The following is a 12380-nucleotide window of genomic DNA, read 5'->3' as shown; positions in this document are numbered from 1 at the left end:
CAATCATTTAATATCGTTTGCATTGCATTCACAGTTTCTGTGTTAACCACTTATGTAATTTATCAAATTGCACATTTGGAGATGTAAGGGGAAAACTTGTTTTAGGTAATACTCTATGTATCAGTTACCCATTACATGATTTTTTTCACCATTATTTGCAACTTCACACATCTTGTAGTTTTCTATGTAGTCTCTCTATGCAGTCTACTTCAGCTTCTAGTGCTGTACATATCTATATCTTCTGGGTGGGACTGCCCATGATCCATGAGCTTGGGGTCAAGCATAAACTGTGTAGCACCTGAGGTGGACACTGATTTGGTCTCTGCTTCAGAGCTGAGTTATGTTGGCAAAGGCAATGAATGTTGTTTCAAGACGTGAGTTGTTTTTCCAGATACTTCTATTTGGGCAGAGGATCCTAGCTTAGTTTTTTCCTTAGGTTGAGGAAGTGACTCCTTTTTGTTGCTTTTTGTCCACGGTGATTTAACTGTTTCAAAAATTTGCTGGCTTGTAGCATATATATTTTTCCCTGTTACCTTAGCAATTATTACCGACTGAACTGGGTAGCAAACAGTTGCTCCTAAAGTGGCCAGTCCCAGAGGATAAGTAATTTTCTTAAACTTAGAACCTTTTCTCGCTGAAACCAAGCCCACCAATCCTGAAACTGTAATAACTCCCATTTTCGGAAGAAAATCTTGAGGAGGATTCTTCAGATAGACATAAGCATCTTTTCCAAATTGTACTGTATCCATTATCCCATTTTTCACAAAGACATAAACACCTTTGCACCAGCTAACATAACGACCAGTTGCAGTGCGGACAGAAGCAAAGCCCATTTGTAAATGACCAGGCTGCTCTTCAACATATTTAGACTGGAGCGGTGGTGCTGTATATATGGGGAGCTGCTCTGGTTTCACTAGCTGCTTTTTGGATTCCTCTTCTTTGGTTGCATGTACACTTACAGATGCATAAATCAGACCTGTAGGCACGGTTGTCAGTTTTCCCATCCTGATCGCCGCCATGTCTACGACCCTTTCGGCCAAGGTCTGTTGCTGTCTTAAGAGCTTTATAAACGTTTGCAACATATATTTTGTCAATCTAATTTAAATAAATATTATATTAAATAAATATTTTAAATGTTAATGAAGATAAAAAAATAAATAGAATCTCAGCAATGAATGTTAAAAATGTACTAAGAATTGTCAGATTTTATAAATTTTGATAATCTGTCATAAGAAAAATAATCTGTGAGAACATTAAATACGTTAGAGTAAGAATACAGGAGAAGTATTGAGAGACGTTTATAGTTTTCTTTTGCACATGTAATGAAAATGTGTTGTTTGTTAGGAAATTGGTTAAGCGATTAGGGAAACATTGTCTTTTCTTACTGTAGAAATAGAAGCATGTGTACTTGGAAATGTCAAGAAAATCGTTAACAGTGTTTAGAAGCTTTTTTTGATAGTGGGCATGTGTAGCCTATAACTAAACCTGGAATGGGGTTGGGATGGGGTTAAGGGAGGTAAGGTACTAGCTCTATGCGTCTGTGAAATCCTGCTTCATTTAAAGTAGACAAAAATGAGCTAAGTGATATGTATAAGGTTTTACAACCACTGAGTTTATCAATTTCAAGTTTAGTGCTAAGAAAAGTAAAATTAAACATTGAAAATTATATTTTTTAAAATGTTGGTTTATCTTATTTATTTGATTAGTATAAGGTAGAGGAAAACTGGGCAAATATCAGGGTGATAATTGTTTTATGGAACAAGGACTTTTTAAAAATAATATGAAATCTATTATGTGATATTAAAATATTAGATTATTTAATAATCTATGTGTAGATTCAGGAGTAAGAGTATTTGTGTTCTCCAATTGGTGCTGATTTAATTTACATCTCAAAAAAAATTGAGCATTTTAGTATAATTTAATTTGTAGAGCCCAGAATAGATTTATTATCTTTTCTAAGTACCTGATATGCAACTTTTAGGTTTTACTGGCCCCTGCCTTCCCCTTCCATCATCTAATTGGTCACATTCGCTATGATAAAGCTGATGAATTCGTGTATTCATATCTAAGTTGGGTTGTAAGCCTGAGTAATGGTAGAAGGCAAGAGGAAGATCCCTGACCAGAGTCCTTTGATATGTAACCAACCATCTTTTGAAGTTGAACATTTGTTATGATAAATTTTTTTTCTCCGTCATATCACTATATCAGTATTTAAAACTCTTTTCCTTGATTATAAAAGCAACACAAGTATTATGAAGAGAAAAGGAACTACACCCATACTCTCACCATTCATGGATAACATACATAACCTTCTTTAGGTAAAGAACTTTGCTGGAAGCTTTCCTCTTTTAAATTCTACCTTCTTTCAAACTATAATTTATTCTGAGTAAAATGGATAAGAATGTAGTAGGATGAAATAACTAGGGGCTGAAGTGATACTTCAAGAGAAGATGGAGAAGGAAAAGAATTCCTATGAAATTACTGACATACAGAACAAAAAGGGAAGAGCAAAACAAAAAAATCTGACCCTCATGAGTATGTCTATAGAAATGTAAAGTTATATAAATAAGTGTTGTTTTATGTTATGTATACTTTCACTTATTATTCATAAAATTTATTTTGATTCAGGTAGCTTTTTAGTTAGCTCACTGCATCCAAATGTAAAACAGCGTCTTCATGATAGAGGAGTGCCCAGTTAGTGTGCCAATTTTACGTGTTCCAGTCCTTTATTCTCAGAATTTAATCAGTAGGATCTTTTCCTGAAACTTACCACGTGTCTTCTACTTTTCACAGATGTGATTGGGGTAGAAATTCTTCCTGTTTATTTGAATAAGAACCCTTTGGTAAAATTCCTTTGATTCTGAGATAACTAGATGAAATGTGTTGCATAAATCATGTCACAGCAAACAGTTGTCACCTGGCACTAGAGCTTGATGAAATTTAAAAGTGTTGGCTCATTGCCTGTAGTGTTCAGTTACAGTTCTATAGAAAGTCTGTTTGTACAGATGAAGCAGTTCTTGGTGTAATGCAAGATTCATCTCTCAAGTGATAGGGCGTGTGTGAGTTTATTCCAGAGATCTTTACTCTGAGCTCCCAAGACATACTCAGAGAGGCTTTGTTTTAATTTCTTGTTGCTCTCCCTTTGGCACACTTATAAGAAAATGAACAGATCTTAAATTTGGTGAAATTCTTAGCATTTATTTAGTTCAGTGTCTGTTGCAAAGCAGGAATGTTTTCAATACTATTCTTGGCAGATAATCAAATTTGAGTTTTAAGATGCCACTTTTATCTGCAGCTACTTATTCCCTCTCAGCTCTTGTCTTTACTTTCTTCTACTACCAAAATTTCTACACCCATCTTTACTTACTGGCAGTTTAGTCTTATACTTACCCTTTTCTTACAGAATAATAAGATCTATCAAGCATATGTAGAAAAAGGGTAATGAACCCAGGTTCATTGACTCAAGAAGAAACTATAACTATAGGACTATATTCTTTACACTGTGCCAAACTTTATTCCTAAAAGCTGCATTAGATTTTGCCATTCCCAGACTTTAAAACCTTTGTCAACTGTAGGAAAACATACAGATTTTTGTGTCATGAAACAAGTGTATGTCTGTTTAAAAAAAAACACTTTGTTTCTATTTCCTACCCTCATTACTCTTCTACTCGATAGGTAAATTCTGATGTTTCTGATCTGAATCCTTTTATTTGTTTGTGCCCTTGTAAAACATGTAGATTTATTTTGTGTACAGACAAATACTGGAGTTGCATGTATTTTAAATTTGCATGCTTGTGTTATGCTGTAGACATTTTTTTATTTTGACCTCAGCACTGTTTTAAAGATCTGTCTATGTCATTGGGCATACCTCTGGATTGCTACTCCTAACTGCTGCATAGTATTCTATAGAGAGCATTTGCTTCATTTTATTTTATTCTATCTATCGGAGACTTATATTACAAGGCCTTTTTTTTTTTTTATAACTGACCCCGTATTTCTAAGCTGTCTCTTGAAATTACACTTCATGCACCTTAAGTCCTAGCTGCATGAAGCCCATCATTCCTGTATGAAAACAATGTACTTTTTCATATTGCCATACCTTTGCACATGCTGTTCCCTAGGATACTTCCAGTCTTCTAATGGCTGCTTCCTCACGACTCAATTCAGATGTCGTTTCCTTGATGAAGACTTAAGCAGCTATTTCATGCTTGAGCTAGTTGCTCTGTACTCTGCTCACACAGCACTTATTTTTATCTTGGTATTATAGAAGCCTACAATTCCACCTAGCAGCCTATATTTCTGTCTAGATTCCTTGAAGACAGGGACCAGATAGATCTTAGGTATCTTTGTATGCTTTAGTTTAGTAAATTGCATGTAGATGGCCATCAGTAAAACATTCATTGAATGAATGAATGCGTGGAGTTCCTTAAAGTGAAATAGTGACTATATAAGCAAAATTAGTCTCATAAGTAAGAAGAGGTTGGGACACAAATACAAATGTAGTATAAAACTGAGAGAATGGCATACAGGAAACTGAATCCTAAAATGCATTGAGGCTTATAAGGATAGTAAGTACTGGAACATATTATGTTCAGATCATGAAAGAAACATAATAATAAAAGAATAAACTACTGATTGAGACAGATGTAATACTGGATAGTGGAGTGAAGGCAGAGTTATGGAACTCCTGGGTTTTTAATTTCTCTATCAAAAGAAAATGATATTCAAGTTCAGTAAAGATGACTAATGACAGTGGCAAGGGAATTAAAGTTAAGGAAGGCAAAGCAATGATGAGAAAACACTTTTTTGCTCTCAACTGGTTAATGTCCTAGGATTAAATGACTTGCAGATATGAATGGTTAGGTAATCTTTGAACCATTATGACCAGTAACAGAGATGCCAGAAGACTAAAGATCATGCAGATACTGTTTTTATTTTCAAAAAAGAGAGGAAAGGTAGAATTCTGCTATTATAAGATTAGTGGGTTTTATGTTTATCCTTGGGACAATTCCTTTTTTGTTGTTGTTAAGTTGGAGTCTTGCACTGTTGTCAGGCTGGAGTGCAGTGGCACCATCTCTGCTCATTGCAACCTCTGCCTACTGGGTTCAAGTGGTTCTCCTCTTTCAGCCCCTCAGGTAGCTGGACTATAGGTGTCTGCCACCATGCTCGGATAATTTTTGTATTTTTCGTGTAGGTGGGGTTTCACCATGTTGGTCAGGATGGTCTCAATCTCTTGACTTTGTGATCTGCCTGCCTCAGCCTCCCAAAGTGCTGGGATTATAGGTGTGAGCCACCGCACCTGGCCCTTTGGACAATTCATTAACTGATTATTAGACAGATACTTGTGAGGACTTACCTAGAAAAGGAGCAGTCTTCAAGGGACCACATGGGCTCACTGGGAGTGTGTCATGTTAAACATGTGATTTTTTTTTCCCCATGTAGGTTGAGTAAATTGAATTTAGCAATGTTTCAGGCAAAGTGTCTCATGATATGTTTATGAAATATTTAATAGATGGCCAAATTAGGAGTTGGGTTATTGGGCCGGGTAAATTAGTGGATGATTGAAATAATTTGATGAATCATTTGATGTCAGCTTGGAGAAAGGTATTTCTAGTGACATGGCATGGTCGTTTTTTTCACTCTGTTCTATTAATCATTGTTATCACGGACTTGGATTAAACAGGCACATCACATTTTGCATATCACATAAAGCTGGGAGCAAAAGCTAATAGTTTGGCTCAGGGAATTAGGGTTGAAAAAGCTTAGTCATCTGAAATGATTGGCTGAAACTAAGATGGTCTGTAATAATGATTAAAATTTTGCATATAGGTTTGTCAAATTATCAAACTAGCCACGAATCAAGTGGATGTGTTTTAAAAGAAGTTCATATGAAGAGACCTGGGTAGTTGTGGTTTAACTGTCACTGCCATGTCCCACAGTGCCAGAGTTTGAATGTGTCTTCCCCAAAAGTGAGATTTGAAAACTTAAGGGCCAATGTGATACTATTAGAGCGCAGGATCTTTAAGAGGTCATAAGGTCATGAGGGCTCCTTCCCTTGTGAATGGGAGTAAGACCCCTATAAAAGCAACTTTCACAGCCTTCGGGAGCTCCTTCTTCTGCCATGTGAGGACACAGTTTTCCTCTACTCTGGAGGATGCAGCCCTCACCAGACAACCAAACCTGGCGACACCTTGACTTCCAGCCAAGAATTGTAAGATATTAGTTTTTGTTCTTTGTAAATTACCCAGTCTCAGATATTGCTCTATCAGCACAAACTGAAAACACAAGTGTAGACTGTTTTAATAGAAGTGAAGTACTTGGAATGGGGAAGAGCAGTCTCTGTACTGATGAGAAGATAACATTGTATTCATTTATGGTTTCCAGGTTTTAAGAGGTATCTGGGAACTTTATCATAAAAAATATTTTGAAGAATCAGAATGGTTTTTTAACATAACTTTTGTGTGTGTAATGTAGAGAAATTATTAGAATAATAACTTTTCAAATATTTAAAGATGGAAAGAATTAACCTAGTTCCATATTTGCTTAGCTTTTAAATCACGTATATACTTGCAGGCTGGGAATTGTGCCAAGCATTGGGGATATAATAGTGACTAAAAACAGAAAAACTGACCTCCTTTTTACACTTTATGGCACCGACAGTCTGATGGAAAAGGCAGACATTAACCAAGTAATTACATAAATAAATGTAAACTGCAACGATGGTAACTTCAAAGAAGTAGAGGTATATGGTGCCATGAGAAAGAGTATATAGTAGGAGCATTTGATTTACTTAGTAAGGGAAGAGAAGGGAAGGCTTGCCTGAAAGTAAGAAAGAATATACATTGACTAGGTGAAAAGGGGTCGAGAGGGATCTAGGGTGAGCAAGCATGGTGCTTAAGAAAAACAAAAAGCCTGTCAATGATCACAAAATCTGCTCTAAACCTGAAAAGGTAGGAAGGGATGAGGTCACTCATTCTTTAAAGACCTTGGTAAAAAGTCTGTTCCTTATCTAGAAACAGTGAACAACAGTTGCTGGTCTTACATAGAAGACTTCCTGGTTTAAATTTGGGAAGATACCTCTAGCTACAGAGTAGGGAATTGACTAGAGAGGATTTGATAAACCACCTAAGGAAGAATTCCAGTTAGGTGTACAAGGGGACATTGTGCTGCAAGAAATGGGACTTGTCAGGGAAAGTGGAATTCAGTCCTGCAGATCAGGTGGGAGACAATAAAGATACATTTAGGGGCAGGAGACTTGGGTATCTCAGTTTTACCATTCATAGCTTAGTAGCTTTGTGTAAGTCACATTATTTCTGTGCCCGTGATTGTGCCACATTTTTCTCATAGGTTTTGTCAAGATTAGATGATTTTATATACATATGAATGGCATACAAACTGTGAATCGTTATATAAAATGAACGATTTGTGGGGAAAAAAAAATTGTCAAACATAGCCATTATTGAACAGGGTAGCCTAGTCATAGAATGGGATTTCTTCAGTGGTTCCTACTCTTACCTAGTTGGAATAGATGATTCTTTAAGATTTTTATCATTGTAGTTTCAGATTTCCATATCTCTTCCCAGTTGCCTTGGAGCATTTATTAACAAGGAAAACCTAAATATTTATAGCAGGTCCATGCTTTTTAGCTTTCTAGTGGCAACCAAGTAGCTTGATGTGATTTGAAATCAGTTTTACACATGCTCTTTCCCTTATGTGTGATCTCAGACATAAGACGCAATTTAAGGAATCTTGTAGCAAAACCTAAAGGAAAGAATTAGAACTATTAAAAAATTCCCAGTATATCTTTTGGTAAGGTAGAACATACATATCTGAAGTTGGATTCAAATACATAGAGATATACATGTATTTCTTCCCTTGAGTATTGCCTATGTGTATGTATCTATTTATGCAAAGGTATGCAAATACAGGTCCTGTGAGTCGAAATATACCTTTAGTTTTTGAAATGGTTTATTTTACAAACCAAGATAAAATAGAAATCAGGATAAATACATTGTTTAGCTACTTTTTTGAGACAGGAAAGGAACGACATTCCTAAATCATAGCAAAGAGCTCGTATAGGTAACATTATTTATTCACATGTTTGTGCACATAAAATCCGCTCACATATTCATTTGAACAGCTAATATATTTATATGTACTACTATAACCTGAGTTTTTACTAAAATCATTTATATATGTTACCACTAATCTCAAAAACCTATCCCCAAGTTACATGTGGACATACCCTTTTACAGTGAACTAAGACAAAAGGCCAGGTTGCATCTATCTTTTAAAAATCTAAATTTATGCCATCTTTTGGGATAATGCCTTAAACATGTTTTATATAACCTCTTGGATTTTTTGTTTCTTTATTATTAGACTTATTCAATTTTTTTTTTTTTTTTTTTTTNTTTTTAACAGAGTCTTGCTTTGCTGCCCAGGCTGAAGTGCAGTGGCACAATATTGACTCACTGCAACCTCTACCTCCTGGGTTCAAGTAATTCTCGTGCCTCCGCCTCCCGAGTAGCTGGGATTACAGGCATGTGCCACCATGCCTGGCTAATTTTTGTATTTTTAGTAGAGACAGGGTTTCACCCTGTTGGCCAGGCTGTTCTCGAATTCCTGGCCTTAAGTGATCCTGCCTTGGCCTCCCAAACTGCTGGGATTATAGGCATGAGCCACTGGGCCCAGCCACAATTATTCATTTCTAAGTAGGTATGACTTCTGCATGTGTCTTTGGATTTAGGACATTTCTATGCAGAAGAAATATTGTTCATTCTAGTTATTTAGTGATAAGTGTTTATTTTCCTAATAAACTAGGAATAATAATTGCTGAAAACTAATTATACTTGGGGGTTGTTTACACTTGGAAGTTGCTTCTGGATCCATAGCTGAGTAGAAGACATGACAGAGTGTTAAATCAGATATCCTCACAGACTTCCATTTACACTGATAATGACCATAATAGATAGGCCTGCCAGTAGGCTAGGAACTTTACATGGGTTTTTATTTAATCTTTCCAACAGTTCTATGGGATATGGGTACTGTTATTCCAGTTTTGCAGATGAAGAAGCTAGGAATTAGTGAGGCTAAATAACTAGTAAATAGAGAGGACTATGTTCCATCCTCAGTTGCTTTGGATTCCAAGGCTGCTATGCTATTTTAAAACAGCTGATTTGGTACAAAAGAACTTGACTGAAATCATTTTAGTCTAATCGCCTGGAGCCATGCTACTTTCTATGGTACCATATTAAAAAAAGGTAATACACAGATAGCAGATACAAAGGTTGAAATCAGAAACCTATAGTATTCCCTCAGAAATAATGGATTTCTTGTTGCTTTTATAATAAGTTTTTAAATAGTGAATGTTTACACATAGTAAAAAATAATTCATATAGCCAGAGTGTCTATAGAGTGCAAAGTATGCCTTCCTCCTGCGCCAGCCTCCTGTTCCCCCACACAGAAGCAACCATTGTATCTAATTTCTGGTTATTCTTCCAAATATGATGTTAACATGAATTTATTTTTATTTTATTTGCCCAGGCTGGAGTGCAGTGGCACAGTCACAGTTCACTGCAGTGTTAAACTCTTGAGCTCAAGCAATCTTCCTACCTCAGCCTCTGTATTAGCTGGGACTAGCAAGCATGCGCCACCAGGCTCAGCTATTATTTTCATTATTTTATAGAACTGGTGTCACCCTATGTTGTCCAAGCTGGTTTCGAACTCCTAGTGTCAAGCAATTCTCCTGCCTTGGCCTCCCAAAGCAGTGAGATTATTGTCTCTAGCCACTGTGCCTGGCCATTAATTGGTTTTTTAAAAAATGGCATTTGAGTATCAATTCCAAAGAAAACTAGAAGAGCCAGATCCTGTACCAGATTGACATCTGAGTGGGCCAAGCTAGAGAAGCCTGGAGAAGGATGTAGATGACACACTTTCAATGATGAGAGTGTCAGATAGAGCGTCAGCATTACCCACCATCCCCATAGGGGTAACAGAAAGCCATCACAGCAGGTTTGCCTGGTTTTATAGATGAGAAAATTGGTTATTTACGTCATGTGGATAGTTGCAGGTAGAGCAGTATTCATATGCAGAAATATGCTTCTCATTTTTCCAATTCCTTCTACAGCACAAGTGACTTGTGGATTTGAGAGTATAATGAAGAACTGTACAATTTAAATTGTACAATTCCAAAATTGACTAAGGGTTTCTACTGGTAAGCCAAGTAGCAAACTTTAGAAAGCCAAAGTTAGTAGAAGATAGTAAAAAACATTTTTAATACTTTTAAAATTTTAGAATAAATTTAAATTTACAGAAAGCATATGAAGATATTAAACAGAGTTCCCATGTACGCTACCTCTGGTTTCCCCTATTATTAATAAGTTTCTCCACTATGAAGTTACTCTTCGGAAGGAAGTCACTATATGCTGCCTACACTTAAGGAGTGGGAAATTGTGTTCCTCCTTTGTGAGGGCTAAGAAGATTATTTGGAATGCTTCTGCACAAGAGATTTCTGTCTCCGTCTGTTTATATATTTTTTCCAGTCAAAATGTATTTGTTATCTTTTTGGGACTTGCGGACTTGCTCTGTTGCCCAGGCTGGAGTGTAGAGGCACAGTTATATCTCACTGCAGCCTAAACCTCCTGGGCTCAAGCGATCCTCCTACCTCAGCCTCCTGAGTAGCTGGGACTACAGGCACACCACCATGCCCAGCTAATGTTTGTAATTTTTGTAGAGATGGGGTTTCACCATGTTGCCTAGGCTTGTCTCAAACTCCTGACCTAAAGTGAACTCACTTCAGCTTCCCAAAGTTCTGGGATTACAGGTATGAGTCACCATGCTCAGCCTCAATCATTTACATATATTAATATGGCTCATGGGTTATATCATTTTTGGGTTATAATCTAGCACTGTAGTATTGCTCAAATTGTTCCAGCTTTGGCCATTAAGAGCTCTTTTAGTTGGCTCCTATATCGCTTTAACATACTTTCATCACTGTGTTTTACTTTGGTTTTCTTTTTTGAGCACTTCCTTGCTTTTCTACACTATGAGATGCTCCAGATTTACTTCTTGTATTTCCTGCTTCACTCCTAGAATCAGCTATTTCTCGTTGGAACTCTGATTCTTTTTACTGGAAAATACTATTGGAAACCAGGATCTGGATGCCAGTTGTAATTGCAGCTCTTTTAAAACCAAATATTGAGTAGACAAAGTTTTAGCTGTTATCCCAGGTAGTACTAAATTAAGTCATTGCAATACTTTATTTAATTTCACTGGAATGTAAAATTTGCCTGAGTGAATTGAATGGAATGATCCTAAGAATTTTTAAGAGAAAATTCTAAGAATTATTATTACTGTTTCTGCTACTTTTTTAGAAAAAATTCTGTTCTTGATATCACTTGATTTGATTTTTTGTGAGTGTCCTTTACCAGAGAACCTGAGGCAAAACTTTAAAACATGATAATTTGAAGCAGGTTGGGATTAACTCTGGGATTTTGGAAAGACTTTAAATTCCATTAGGAAAATTAACAAGCATGTAGTCTGTGAAAGACATATAATTCATATTTATGTAAAGAATAATACTTTCTTCCACAGTCACACATCTAAAATTTTTAAAAAGTTCTTTATTAAAGAAAGAATAGCACTTTCTTTTGTATCACTAAGCATTTCAAATTTGTGTATCAAACAGAGGATTGGGGAGAATGTTTTGTTAAGGAAAGAGAAAAACAAAAAAAAATTAGTAAAAAAGAGAAATGACCTTTGAGCATAGTTAAAATACATTTTAACTATGTTTCATGTTGTTTCAAAGGGACATTCCCTGTTATAGATCTCATCTTTCTGACACCATAATTGAGATTTTCATAATCTGGGATATTTGTACATATATCAGACAATTAATTTTTAGAGGTTTTAAAGGGATTTATTTGTATGTATGTGATTGCAATCTTAGTAGTACTGATGAAACTTGTTGAAAGTTTATATTTTAATTTTACTTTTTCTCTGCCTTGCCAGGCAAATATTCTTTTGAGCATCTACCATTTCAATAAACAAGCTGCATTTTTACACCCATCAAGCAACCAGGTCAGTAGAATCACAGGATCTGATAGGTGAATGAATAAAGTATAAAAACCAAAATCATTTTCAAAGAATTAACCAAATGTTTTTATCCTGGGCTGTGATGATCACTATTTGTCCTAAACTATTTTAATGATCTGTGTCTTAGGTCATTATTATTATTATTATTTTCTTGAGACAGGGTCTCGCTCAGTTGCCCAGGCTGGAGTGCAGTGGTGCGGTAATAGCTCACTGCAGCCTCAGTAATTGTAGCTTCAATCTCTTGGTCTCAAACAATCCTTCTGCCTCAACATCTGGAGTGGCTGGGA

General features: G+C 36.1%; 1 protein-coding gene and 1 pseudogene across 13 annotated transcripts in view; one reads left to right on the top strand and one right to left on the bottom strand.

The window, feature by feature from the left end:
* The window catches only part of RFX3 (regulatory factor X3), a 296327-nt gene that overhangs the window by 60266 nt on the left and 223681 nt on the right, over positions 1-12380 (top strand). The gene's annotated exons all lie outside the window — the stretch shown is intronic.
* On the bottom strand, positions 7-8389 carry LOC108281428 (annotated as a pseudogene). Its single transcript, XR_005195237.1, has one exon. The product of XR_005195237.1 is annotated as an MICOS complex subunit MIC27-like (transcript).

This window comes from Cebus imitator, unplaced genomic scaffold (assembly GCF_001604975.1).
Source record: "Cebus imitator isolate Cc_AM_T3 unplaced genomic scaffold, Cebus_imitator-1.0 Scaffold227, whole genome shotgun sequence".
Lineage (NCBI taxonomy): Eukaryota > Metazoa > Chordata > Mammalia > Primates > Cebidae > Cebus > Cebus imitator.
This window is presented reverse-complemented; position numbering and strand designations above follow the sequence as displayed.